We start from the raw sequence: 14,940 nt of genomic DNA, 5'->3' as shown, positions 1-14,940 counted from the left end.
AAACAACTCAATTCATGGGCATTGTTTCCATTCTCCTTATTTTTAAACTAGATTAAAGTCCTCCATAGCACTTCAGTTTTTATAATCAAAGATTGGTACTGCTGTTAGGCTACTCTTTAATATTAGCTAGTCGGCTACGTTGGGTCACAGCAAGGACGGGGAGGGACATGGGCCTAATCATTCCATTCTAAACAGCTCGTGAGTAGTGGAAAGTTGGCACCTGGTACCAACCCTTTAGAGGGGAAAAGTTAAATATTTGGGTTCCGGATGAATATTCCAATATTAAAATGTTATGAAACGACAATAAGGGACGAACCTAACGGATACTGTTGTCCGCTTGCACATAACATACAGAACGTTTTTATAAATATTAATGTTATAATTCGTTTACAACTTTTATACAAAATGGGGTTCATACACTCCTCCAAGCAAAATCTACACTATGTACAGTTCCCTCCAGGAATTTCGATGCGCAACATAAGGCCTTTGGTAAGCCATAATGGGACTGTTATGGTAATACCTCAGTGGGCGTTTACAATTTCTTTGGGACTATTTTGTTTCTCTGCAAAGAACCTGATTGGCTGGAGGCATCTCGATGACAGTTTGTTTTCTTCTGTTTTGTCTTGTAAATCCATTGTAAAAAAAACAAGCAACATTGCAATGACAAAGTGTTTTTATAAGAATAATATTGATATTACAACTTTAAAGGATAATACACATTACTAAAATTGGGATAACAATAATCTCCGTAAAAATCAGATTTATTCCTAATTATCATACATCACCACCGTTACTTTCTAAGGTGAAAGTCTACCTTATATTAACAAAATTTAGGAAGGTTCTTGGTATTCCAGTAATAGTCTAGTCTCTTTCATAAGTCGTCTCATTTTCAGTGCTTTAAACTCCAGACTTACTACTTAGTGGAGCTACATGACTAAACCTTGTGGGGTGGGAAGTTGTGCCCTTCTAAATATACAAGAGATAAACTTGATATACAAATGTAACAGGTACGCAGGCAAGTAGTTAAAACAGTAAAGACATCGTCGAAAGACCTTCAGAAGGCCCAAACAGACTTGTTCTGGTTATTCTGACGTTAAAGCTACCTAAATCCAGCTCCCCTCAAGCTAGTTAAAACGAGTAAAACATGTGTTACAAAAAGTAATCTGGCATTGCAGAATCGGTCGGAATGACGGAGGAATGGAAGAGTCTTCCTCGCAGAGTCGTGAAAGCTGAGAGAGGTTCTTGCAGCGCTCGTTTGAAATATTCTGGATCTATGCTTTATTTTCTATGATAATTTTTTTTTTGTCATGTGACTGATATTGTGATCTACGTAGTATATATTACTCGTCCTCGTCTTCTGTAAGGTCTATCTCCTTTCAGTATGCACGTACATTATGAATATTATTAATGACAACAAGTGACTGTCACACTGTCCTGATTATTAGCAGAACTCAAATTTTATGTGGTGTATCATGGAGCAGTAAAAACATGGCAAATTGGCGGACAAAGCGAAAGGCCAGAAGCAAAAGTCACGAAAGGACGACTTATTTCAATCAGGATTAGCCCCGACCTGACAGAAGTCTCAATCCTATTTACAAGAAATCTAATAGATTACAGAACCAAAGTAAGTAAATACAATTCGCAGCTATGAGCACGGCCTTGATGAACAATGTAAATGATTAACACCACTTTCTATGGTTCGGAATTCTCACATATTTCCACTCTTAAAAAAAGATTAACACATGAACTTCCCCAAAGCCATTATTCTTACACACTTACAGGTGTGTTTGCATGAGGAGTGTACACAGAGATTTAACAGTATTTGAACTCCTATTTTTGTGGCTGAAGACAACAGTAAGGTCCGATCGGTCGACAAAATAACAGTGAGAATAAAGCTTCTTCTCACAGAGTTTTATTGGGAGTGATGACCTCCAATAGAATCTTTATCGTTATGCTTTCCTATATATTCTATCGATTACATAACTGCCGCCATCGGCGATTATAGACAAAGAAGAGAAAACTAACAGTTAATAATGATTTTATTTTCTTTTAAAAAGCTGATTGAAATTGCGGTATTATCCCAAATCCCAGAATTAAATATTAAGGGATCCAGAGCTTATAAAACAACGCAACAAAATGGGTTTATTGTCTTTCCAGGAAACCCCTGAAGGGAGTAAAAAGGACAAAGACATGAAACCCGCTGATATTGACCTGAACTCTGATTTGATTAGCTGCTTTTATGAGGCAGAATAGTTAATACCCTCAGCGTTGGTTTTTATGTTCATTTCTTGAGCCAACAGAAAGTGGGATATACTAGATCTTTGATGTTGGCCTTTCTTTACGTAACCGACCACAAACAATCCATCTTCCTCCTACCCCCCCCCCCCCTCTCTCTCTCTCTCTCTCTCTCTCTCTCTCTCTCTCTCTCTCTCTCTCTCTCTCTAGCTGTTAGACATGGATTAATAATACTGGAAAACAGTTTGAAAGCGAAGACTTGAAATTGAAACAACGCTTTAAAAAACTGAATATTGTCCACGAGAAATATTGAAATATATATTCCTAAATAAGGAACATCCGTATGAATGTTTAAATAACAGCCTCATTCTACTGAGAACACAGATCAGAACCGAATCATGAAGTCGGGGGAAGATCACGAAATAATGCAGAACGTTGACATGTACCTTACTTCACCTTTACTGGTTACCAGTGCTTATGTGCTTATCTTACACATTCTTTTAATGCTGTTCTATTCTCTTTTCTATTTTTTTTTTCAGTTAGACCAACATTTACAAGATTTACATGGGGTTTGAAATATCGTTTGGTATTGTTGGAAGTGCTTATTGACGTCACAAATTCTACACTAACTCCAAAATTCTCAAGTAGACTGAGAATATCTTTGAAATCATTATTATATAATATAGTAGTACAAGTACGTTTTTGAGGCGTCAGTTTCTTTGTTGTAATAACAGTCCTTCTTGCACCGCCTTTTAGGCATTGTCTAATACAGAATCAGGATATTTTAATTTTTTCTCTGTATCCTTAACATATCAATTTCATCGTCAGTGCATTCATGCTATACAGAAGTAAGGTTGTCTTTTCACCAGAATAACAATGTGCACAGGCAGGAGTATTCGTCGGCTTTCTGTACACGCTATATTCACACTCATTTCTAATTCTATGCATTAGGCAAGGCAAAGCGTGGACCGCCATCATTTTCATTTCCATCGTAAATTCTATTGATGGTACAATTTAATTTAATTCACCAGAGAAAGCATTTACATTTCCTTTACGGGCCAAATGCATCTTATATAGTCAACAGCATACCCGAAGCCTTTTACATCATGGAACGCTTTTGTTTAATATTTTGCTTTAGAAAAATTCCATAAACAAATTACTTGACACTGCAGATAAAGGTTCCCCATTACCATACCAACATTTTAATAATATTTCCCGTTGAATTCACATTTAGTTTTTCACACATATATTAATCGATTTTCAACAGAACGTTCTAGCAAACTGGTACATTCAGCTGTCTGTTCTCTACTGTATCGGCTGAAAATTCTAACATTGCGTCCATAATGAATAGTGATACATCATCAAAAAGCCCGACTCGCTACAAATCTGTATATTAAGGAGCTTATCTATCAAGTCAACGGTGTGTTTTTATATCAGCATCATATACGGGACCAGCCGATCGATCAGTTAAGATTATCGACTAAGATTTTGCTCAAATGTTAGCACTGGAACCAACGGAGTCAATAATTGGCCTGACGGAGAAATTTGTTCGATGAAATTTTCCTGCTCCTTAAGTATACAGTAGTGATGGAAAGGTCACACATATCCTTATTAGGTTTTCATTTCACATTAACGTTTCTATCTAAACTACTGGTCAAACTGTCTATGGGGTTTTTATTTAGATATTTGTACGTATCTTTAATTTAAATAACAGTAGTTATACGGCACAAATGAATACTCTTTGATTAAAAACAACTACGTAATTGGGTATATATATTCTTTCAGAAGAATCATAGGGTCAGCAGACCCGACCAACATCCAGGTTGAAGAGGTAAAGTCATGTCTTTCACTAGTATCGTTTATTACGCCAACGTTTCATATCATATGATGCATCCTCAAGGCTGGAAATTATATACCATGAATACTAAAACATCACTCACTCACATAAAAAATCTAAAAAAGCATAAAAAAGATTTGACATTTACAAATAGAAACAATTAAAATGAGAACTCGAAAGGAACACCTACCAAGGTAAGAGTTAAAAAGCGGCTAAAAAGGGAGAGAGAAAATAAACATAGAAAGATGACTAAAGCGAACGTGGAGAGTAAACAAACTGGCAGTTATGCTAAAAACAGTTGTGTGGACGACGATTGGGTGTTTAGTGTTGTTACATTAGTTTTTATGAGAAGTGACTCCAACACCATCAACTCGTCGTCTCTACGGACAGATCCAATAATCTTAAAATCATTTATGTCCAAGCAGGCACCACAAATCTGCGAATGGTTCCGAACATTGGATAATTCGGGATTGGACAATCTGTCCTGAAGCTGACACCTTGATGGGAGCAGAAACGGACCTTGAGAAGCCTCCTCGTACAACCAAGTAGTTTCCCAGTCTACATCTGGGACATAGTCCAGTATATCTGGGTCTGGAATGTTAGGTACCCACCACATATTGCACTGTTTATGTGTTATATACCAAATTGTTGGAAAATTTGTCAGCTTTCATTTAAAAAAAAAAGTTTACCAAAATTGATAGGTGGAAAATAAAGTTGTTGCACCTAACCTGAAGCAAGGTTTTGAAATGATTAAAAAATCTTCGAATCAATGTTAAATTTCAATATTTGTTCTGGTTATCATGTAGACTGCATTAGTGAGGTGCAAATGTTTTGTTTTGCATTACTGACATTGCAAACGAAAAGAAAAAAGCAGTTTTAGTTGGTAGAACATTATAACTGCTATTCCACAGGTGATTTTATACAAATGTGCGTGTGAACAATAGTCGAATTAGGGGTGGGCCAACTTTTTGTTATTTTTCAAAGATTATTTTTCTTAACTATGCTGATATATAATATACCTCTGAAATGGTCAATATGTCTAGTTTATGATTCTTTTTAAATTTTGAAAATTGACCCATCCTAAGTTGAGATATTGATTATTGCGTTGACCAAAACACGACCTCGTGAAAATGCATCCACAGGAACTAGCAGGAAATCCCGTCCGTAGGACGGGTTTTCTGCTAGTATATAATTTTATATATATATATATATATATATATATATATATATATATATATATATGATATATAATGTGTAGTGTGTGTATATACATATATATATAATATATATATATATATATATATATATATATATATATATATATATATATATATATATATATATTGATTTATTTTGATTAACTTCATATTATTTTCATAGACTTTCTCAAGGAAAAAACACCATTTAGAAAGGAACAAGCTCTGCGAAATATAGCTACTGGTGTAGAAGCCGATCCATCTGTTAATGCAGATAAATGCCATGAAGTCGGAAGAAAAATTCTGGAATCTATGGACCATAAACTAGTGACTGGGTATTCGTTTAAAAGAAAAGACATAGTGAAGACCATGGCCAAGAAAGTGTCTGTCAAAGTAGGTTCTGAGACTGTAAGCATCGATCCTTTATTACTGTTTCAAAGGATGGTAACTGCTGGTGTTAATGGTGGTGAGCTGAGAAATACTGTAACATATGAACTCTGCACTTATCCCCCGGCTCTGTTTGAGCATCAAGATATTAAGCTTGAAGCCAATAAGTCAGCCTTCCTTCCAGCTTTATTGAAGCTAGCCCCTGATATGAGTATTCAGCCTCCAGATGATGCAGAATATGTAATCGATGGTGGAGCTTTTCTCTACAGGATAGTGTGGGTGAAAGGAGAAGCATGGGACACACTTGCCGACAGACATGTAGCCTATCTGGATAGAAACTACAAAAAGAAAGGTACTGTTGTCTTCGATGGCTATCCAGATAACCAACCACTAACGGCGCTGCTCACAAGAGGGAAAATCTGTGAGAGAACTGATTTCACACCTGACATGAAAGTGACTGTTGATTAAGAAGTATTTATGACTAATGGACAGAATAAGAACAAAATTGTAGATCTTCTTACTATCAAACTACGTGCAGCAGGTTGGGATGTGATTCGAGCTCCAGCTGATGCGGATTAGCTGATCGTCGACACTGCTTATCAGAATGCATCCAAATGCACCACTGTGATAGTTGGTGAAGATACTGATTTGCTGATTCTAGCTGTCGAGCGTGAGCAGAACACATCCCACCAAGTTTACCTGTGGTCTTCTCCAAAGCAGACAGAAGAAAAAACCCGTGTGTTGGGACATAAAATCCCTCCAAAATAAACTCGGCATTAATGTCTCTTCTCACCTGCTATTTCTACATGCCCTCACTGGTTGCGACACTACATCTAGAATTCACGGAATCGGAAAGGCAACAGCCTTGAATAGAACAGTGAAAGTGCCACAATTAACAGAGTTTGCTTCTGTGTTCCGCAGTCCTGATGCCTCCCATGAAGAAATTGCTGTTGCAGGAGTAAAAGCCATATCAATCTTGTATACAGGAAACACCAAAGCAGATTCCCTTGATAACCTGCGTGTGGAATATTTTCACAAGAAAGTAGCATCTAGTACTTAGGAAATTCACCCTAAGGATCTAGCCCCGCCAAACATCAGACTGCTTTTTTATTAAACCTTTCAAACTAAGGCGTATATCAAGAAAGAACAGGGAATGGTTGGGCAATGAACTTGACCCTACAAAGTATGGATACAAAATGACTCAAGAAGCCTTGTGCCAATAATGATGAACAAAAAAGCTGCACCTGACGCTTTGTTAGATGCCAAATATTGTGGCTGTAAAGCTGATTGTTCTAATAAGAAAAGTACTTGCAGAAAATTTGGTTTGCCGTACAGTCTTGCATGCAAGGTATGCAAGGGCTTGCTCTGCAAAAATTGTTCTGCTCCTGATACTGAGAATGATGAAGCTGATGAAGCTAGTGACTAATCCAATGGGATTATGATACTTGATTTTCTTTTATGGCAATAGTGTAATGGATATAAGAAAGGATGTATTTATATGAATAGATATTTAGCTCTGCAATTAAATTGATTGCCTTATATAACTTTATTCTCCAAATGAAATTATACAATATAAAAGTTGCTTTTGCATTAAAGTTATCAATGGACATGGATATATATTTCAAATCTGACCAAAAGATACCAAAAATACACTAAAAATTGCTAATCAAATAACGATAGCTATTTAGATGTGATTTGATGGCGGCTATTTTGAATTAGTTCAATTTAAAATCTTGGGATAAATATAAAGAATTAATAATATATCCTACATACATTCAGTATAATCAAAATGATTATTCTTTCCAGGATATGAGTCTTCACAATTTTGGGTTGATTTTTGGGGATGCTTAATGTGTCTGGCCGCCATTTTGACCAACTTAATTCGACCTTTTGTTTAAGTATAACTTATTTTAAAATGAACGCTGACAAAATTACCTAAAATTTGGTATGTTAAACGTTCAGTGTGGTGGGCCATTTTTTATATACTGGACAATTACATAGCAACATTATCACCGACTATTTTGCCGTAATCTAGTGGCAGCCATTTTGAACCAAATTCTGATCAAATTATCATATTAATGTGATAACTATATCATTAAACCAAGAATCAGTCAAAATGTACGCATTGACAGTAATTTCTAAGGTCTGATTCTTAAAATTTTGGAGTAAATTGATTTTTATGGAGAAGACGAAAGTGTCGGGACGCCATCTTGAATAACTTTTTTTTTTTGCACCTACCAATTTTGGTAAACTTTTTTTTAAATGAAAGCTGACAAAATTACCTACAATTTGGTATATCACACATGAACAGTGTAATTTGTGGTGGGTCATTTCTCAGATATACTGGACTAGACAGGTATATTTATAACTTGGGAGGCAGAAGTTAAATCCTAAAGAAAGAATACATTCTTTCTTTTTCTTGGCTAATTTATTCCGCAATAACTGTTTTCCATCCCGCTATTTCCATAGAGTCCTTAATAAGCTCCTTACAACAAAAATGAAACCACCTATTCCCATATATACTGCTCCAAAATTATGTATTTATGCTAAGTTCCCTTTCCTTTACGATAAAAGTTTTAAAAAGAAATTCATAAATTTAAATCATAATGAATTGCCAGCTGTTAATTTGAAGATGATCCCACGAAATCCTCCAAATATACGTTCTTCTTTTCAGAGTGAGGGACAGACTGAGTCCTTCCTTGACATCCAACATCGTTTAGAAATATACCTGTCCCAGATGTAGTCTGGGAAACTACGTGGTTGTACGAGGAGGCTTCTCAAGGTCCGTTTCTGCTCCCATCAAGGTGTCAGCTTCAGGACAGGGTGCAGATTGTCAAATCCCGAATTATCCAATATTCGGAATCAACACTAAACACCCAATCGTCGTCCACACAACTGTTTTTAGCATAACTGCCTGTTTGTTTACTCTCCACGTTCGCTTTAGTCATCTTTCCTATGTTTATTTTCTCTTTCCCTTTTTAGTCGCTTTTTAACTCTTACCTTGGTAGGTGTTCCTTTCGAGTTCTCATTTTAATTGTTTCTATTTGTAAATGTCAAATATTTTTTATGCTTTTTTAGATTTTTTATGTGAGAGTGATGTTTTAGTATTCATGGTATATAATTTCTAGCCTTGAGGATGCATCATGTGATGTGAAACGTTGGCGTAATAAACGATACTTGTGAAAGACATGCCTTTACCTCCTCAACCTGGATATTTTTTCAGATATTTACGTTTTGAATGTAATAAGGATTAGAGGTTACCGAATGAATACTTACAAGCTTGAACATCCTATCTGATGACACAAATAAATCTACCATGTAGTATGTTGACTATTTTTTTTTACTCATTCCAAGGACTGTGTTCATGAAATAGCTTCTTTATTTGTCATTGTTTTTAATTTTTCTTTTCAATCGTTTCAGTCCTTCGCCCCTTTAACAGTGCTTCAGCTTACGTTAATTTTCAATAACACTAATTTCTCGTGGAAATGATATAGACATAATGACTGTACTAATCAAATCAAAATGAATTTAACTACCCTTCAGTAATCACAGTAACTATCCTTTGTTCTTCCGGCAAAATATTCTTCAAGGGAGGAGCATCTTGGGAACTGCATGAAAACGGATTATTATTATTTTTGTTTTTGTTTTTAAATCATTCATTGACATTCATTTGTAACTTTATAAGGAGGTTATTATAATGCCAAGGGTAACATCAAACAAATAATTTGAAAAAGTTAATAAATTAAATAGATAAATGACAGTGACCAAGTACGAGTGGAGAGCAAATCCCTTTTTTACTTTTTAAGACATTTGTATATGACTGACTCATTACACTAGCTTCAGTCAGTCATAATCTTTGATTTCATGTTCAGCTACTTGGGAGACCCTCAGGAATAACTCCTTCCTCGTTGGACGAGTGGTTTACGTGCTTGCTTACCGATTCAGGAGTCCGAGGTCGATTCCCCGCTCTGCCAACGTGGAATCATAAGAACTTATTTCTGGTGATTAGAAATTCAATTCTCGATATAATGTGGTTTGGATCCCACAATAAGCTGTAGGTCCCGTTGCTAGGTAACGAAATGGATCCTAGCAACGCAAAAATATCTAATCCTTCGGGCCAGCTCTAGGAGAGCTGTTAATCAGCTCAGTTGTCTGCTTGAACTAAGATGCACTTGGAAATAAGACAGACTCACATGAAACTGCAAAATATTGATCATATCCTTCGTCCTTCATATTCATTTTAGTATTTTGTCACCAAAATGTTTTTCTTTTATGTAACTTTTTTTTTACTTGCTTCTTTTATACGATGGCTAAATATATATGTTGTCAATATACCTAATCTCTATTGATCTGTGGAATAATTTAACTTTTTATTCACGTTAAAAGAAATTCCACGTACAAATTGTTTTGCAGATATCCGTACGAATTCAAATGTACATTCTTTTACACTTATTTTCATCAATTTTGTTAAGGTGTTCTTGGAGAATAATATATCTCACTGTCTAGTTTCCAAGCTACCACGCCCATTCTTACAAATCATCAATAGCTATTTTGTGAATTAATACTCTTAGTCCATTGGCTGAGGGGGTCCCCGTGTGCATGAGACGTCCCCTAAATTTCTCTTCATATCTTTGAAGTATACCGTGGGACAAATGAAAAAAGTCTCGGTAGAATTTTCCTACCCCGGCAGTAACCGAGAAAATGACGTCATAAGCCACGCCCATTTCTCGCTCCTCTGGACGAATATTAAGGGCTAGTGGAAACTTGAATAGCTATATCTCTGTATGTATAAATCACAGAAAAACAAACTAAACCTCAAAATGTTTGTATTTAAGTCTTCTATAATTCTGTATGTAAATTATGCAAATTAATATGCAGCTGAGGTCACCAGAGGTCAAAAGGTCACGAAATCTGGTGCAAAGTGAAAATCTCACCACGTCCAAAGAAACCTGGCCTACAGTTGGCTATTATCTTATTTCGAGAGGAATACTGCATGAATAATTTAGGTGAGATGTATCCAAGCCTATAAACATGCATTTTTAACCCTTTCCTGTTTTATTATGTTGTATAACATCTGATCATAAAAAGTCAAAATTGATAAGCCATATTTGTTGCTAAGCACCCAGTATGTAGGTGAAGAGTGTTGGTCAGTACGTACACCTTTTTTAGCTCAAAGCTATATGCTGATTTTGTGAGCTGTTGACAATGTCTCCTTTTCTTTTTTAACAGATGCCCCTGTGCGTCCTTTAATGTAGGTCTGACCACAATAGAGGGCAGCATGCAACTTCCTGTCATTAAGAAAACAGAAGAATGTAACCCTCCAAAGAAAATGACAAGAGTCACAATCTCTCACCATCTTTTATCACTTTCAACAGTAGAGAAAATGAGCATTTAGTTATCAGTGCATGGTATAGCTATGTAAGTATTTTTTGGTGTTGTGGTGGTGAAGGAAAACCCAGGACGGAGCAGAAGCACCTTCTGCTCCTTACTGGGTTTTCCTTCACCACCACAACACCAACTTGTCTCAAACTTTTTCAACATAAGTATTCTTTTTATCTAAAAATTATAACATCATTAAACAGATTAAAACATAGAATGATGCTATTGGTTTCATGCATGCTAAATGCAGGGGAAGCTGCCTTAATGCTGTATCGAATGTGGTACTGGGGTTATGACTATTAGCATAGAACCTGCATACATGCTCTATGAATCTAAGATAAAGGACTCATCATTCATACTCTTTACAATTTCTTACTGTCTGTTCAGGGAACTTCATGATTGCAATAACGATGGAGGCGGGAATCAGTGGGGTGAAATTGTTACCGGGCCGAGCCAACAAATTCGCAGTGGACAAGTGCATTATTTGCCAAAGAGCAACAGAGGATGCCACAGTCAGCACATTGAACGGGAGAAAACGCATCAGAGATGCAGCATACATTCGAAATGACCACGTTGCAAAGCGTTTGAAGTCATTCAATGGCACAATGAAAAGTACTCTGAAAAAAATTGCAGAAACAAAAGCGTCTTCACCAGAGGAAATGCTGGATGAGCTTGCAAGGGGCTGCAGCACCAGGTCTCAGGTGATATCTCGTCCAGCCCCTGGTCAACAATGTAATATTTACAATTACAAATGTGTTGTATGTACCTATGCTAAACGCCAGGGTGCATATGAAAAGTATTGAATCTCAGAACTTGAGCGGGCAAAGAAGTTCTTGGCGGCAAATGTATTTTTACAGGATAAGGTCTACACCCGAACCTGCGATTTACAAGACGAATACTCCGTAATGGTGCAGACCTTTTCTGCCACAAGTTGTGCATAAAAAACTATCTGCAGAAATATGAAAGAGCACAGAGCAGGTCACATGATGAGCCTATGAATAGGAAGAAGAAAGCATGGTTAGCTGTGGTACCTGATATAGAAGCGGGACTGAATCAAGGTGATGGCTTTGAAATAAGTCAGGTCAGAGACTGCATAAGTGTTGAACTTTCAGACACTCAGTTTACCAATAGGGAAGCAAAGGTCCTGCTTGTAAATCATTTTGGTTCCAATATTTCCTTCTCTAAACCGAAACAAGTATATAAATCACTGATGTTTTTCAGCAGTAGTGTGACTGCTGAAAATATGGCAGACACAATTCGTTCAACAGATCCTGTTCGCCAGTGTGCTGAAATCATCAGACAGTCGGTTAGAGTTAGATTTTGATTTGCAGGATATATTCTGTGATGCTCATGATTTAGAAAAGGCCACTGAGAATATGGTAATACCAGCACCTTTCCTAAACTTCTTTGCCACACTTTTTAACTTTGGTGTAGAATCATTTGATAATGGTTCTAAGAAGTTGGTTAATGGTGCTGATGATTTTGAAAATGACGAGTAATTGTGATGCAAAGGTGTCTGATGCAAAATGTAGACAAGTGCAGGGTTTAACTCAGATTCTATACTATATCTTCCATCGTGGAAGAAAGAGAACGCCAATGCATATGATGAATAGCCAGCGAATTTATAATGCATCACAGTAAAGGTATAGCATTGGAACAACTTTCCCCAACTAGCCAAGCAGTACAGCAGCACATCCGGAGGGCATATTACTCACCCTACAACACGATGACCTTGTTGGCACCTCATAAACCGACAAAACTAGACCCTACTTTGTTTGGCTTTAAGGAAGCAGATGGAATTCTCGTGCCTGTGAAAGCCATCAGATCAATACCTGAGAAATACACAGTTATTTGCAACTGCAAAAAATGTGGCAGCATCAGATGTGCATGCCGCAAAAATGGACTGCCCTGCATTAGTCTTTTGTAGCTGCCGGTGATTGAGTGATTGAACCTCAGCCGCTTAAATGTTTTGATGTTATTTTTTTTTTTAATCATCTAACACATATGGATCTAAAAGGGTTATTGGTCCAATATAAAATAATCAGAAGCATGTTTTCCAAATGTCCATGATAGGTAAATCAAAACATGACACTTTGCGTGAATTTTTAGGAGCATGTGATTGTCAAAATGACATCCTTACTTTTACCAGTTTCTTTTGACCTTATGACCTCTTGCGGCCTCATTTACATGTTAATTTGCATAATCTATGTTTAGTATTGTAGAAGACTTAAATACAAACATTTTGAGGTATAGTTTGTTGTTCTGTGATTTATACATATAGAGTATAGCTATTTAAGTTTCCTCTACCCCTTAATGTTCGTACAGAGGAGCGAGAAATGGGCGTGGCTTATTACGTCATTTTCTCGGTTACTGGCGGGGTAGGAAAATTCTACCCAGACTTTTTTCATTTTTCCTATGGTATACTTCAAAGATATGAAGAGAAATTTAGGGGACATCTCATGCATACGGGGACCCCCTCAGCCAATGGGTTATCTGTCATAACACACAAGCCAAGAATCGCTATAAATCTACAAACTTATTAATTTACTAAACTTTACACTGCGATTGCTGTAATTTACCGTGTGATGATGACAACATATGCGTTTGTCCAAGAATGGAAGCGTAGATACTTTCATTGACACTGAAGGGATTGTTGCCCTCGACAAAATTCACTAAGGAATGATTATGCGCTATTGCCTACCCTTGCGAGCTGCATATACATAAAAGTAATGATGAGTAAATTTAGCGCAGACAGAAAACCTGAGAATATTTCTGCCTATGGACATCTTAACTGTAGCCAAAGGCAATAGAATAGAGAAAACTGTTTTCATTTCCATTTCTTTAAAGTATTAAGTACATGTCGTAACGAATCCAATTACAATGAAGTGAACGTAATCAGGAATACAGGTAAGACATAACAATATCCTGGGATTGTATTAGACTATGTATTAAGAGCTTCCCTGAAGGCCACTTATGATAATAACATCAGCAACATATAGAACAAAGTACCAGCTTAATTTGCCATATAGTAATAATTTTGATTAAATCCTTTATCTCCTTTAAGATCTTTATGGTTAACGTACCATTTAAAAAATAATATAGTGAAAAAAGCATGCATGAAATTCCAAGTAAATTATGTGACTACTCTTAGATTATACACACACACACACACACACACACACACACACACACACACACACATATATATATAATCTAAGAGTAGTCACATAATTTACTTGGAATTTCATGCATGCTTTTTTCACTATATTATTTTTTAAATGCTACGTTAACCATAAAGATCTTAAAGGAAATAAAGAATTTAATCAAAACTATTACTATATGGCAAATTAAGCTAGTACTTTGTTCTATATTTTGCTGTTATTATTATCATAAGTGGCCTTCAGGGCAGCTCTTAATACATAGTCTAATACAATCCCAGAATATTGTTATGTTTTACACACACACACACACACATATATATATATATATATATATATATATATATATATATATATATATATATATATATATAGTCTTTATAATCTAAAAAATATATATTGCAAAAGCCATTGATATCTTAATCAGACTTTTTCTATGTGCTCCGCAGTTATCAAAGTTTTTAATCACATTACATTTGTGTATTGCAGGTACCCTGTTGATGAAAGAGTCTGTTAAATGAACCCATAAAAATGACTACTCCTCAAGAAAGGACACATTGTGTGCCATGGTTTTTTTTACACAAAATAGGATATACAGACTCCTCGAAACTACAGAACTAAGTATGGAAGAGATCCACCGCCACGTCCGTCAATTCGTGCATGACACAAGAAACTTATGGAGACAGAGACAGTGTTGGATAAAAGAAGGAGTGGACGACCAAGAGCATCTGAGGAAAACATCGATTGT

Source organism: Macrobrachium nipponense, chromosome 1, assembly GCF_015104395.2.
Source record: "Macrobrachium nipponense isolate FS-2020 chromosome 1, ASM1510439v2, whole genome shotgun sequence".
Taxonomy (NCBI): Eukaryota; Metazoa; Arthropoda; class Malacostraca; order Decapoda; family Palaemonidae; genus Macrobrachium; species Macrobrachium nipponense.
This window is presented reverse-complemented; position numbering follows the sequence as displayed.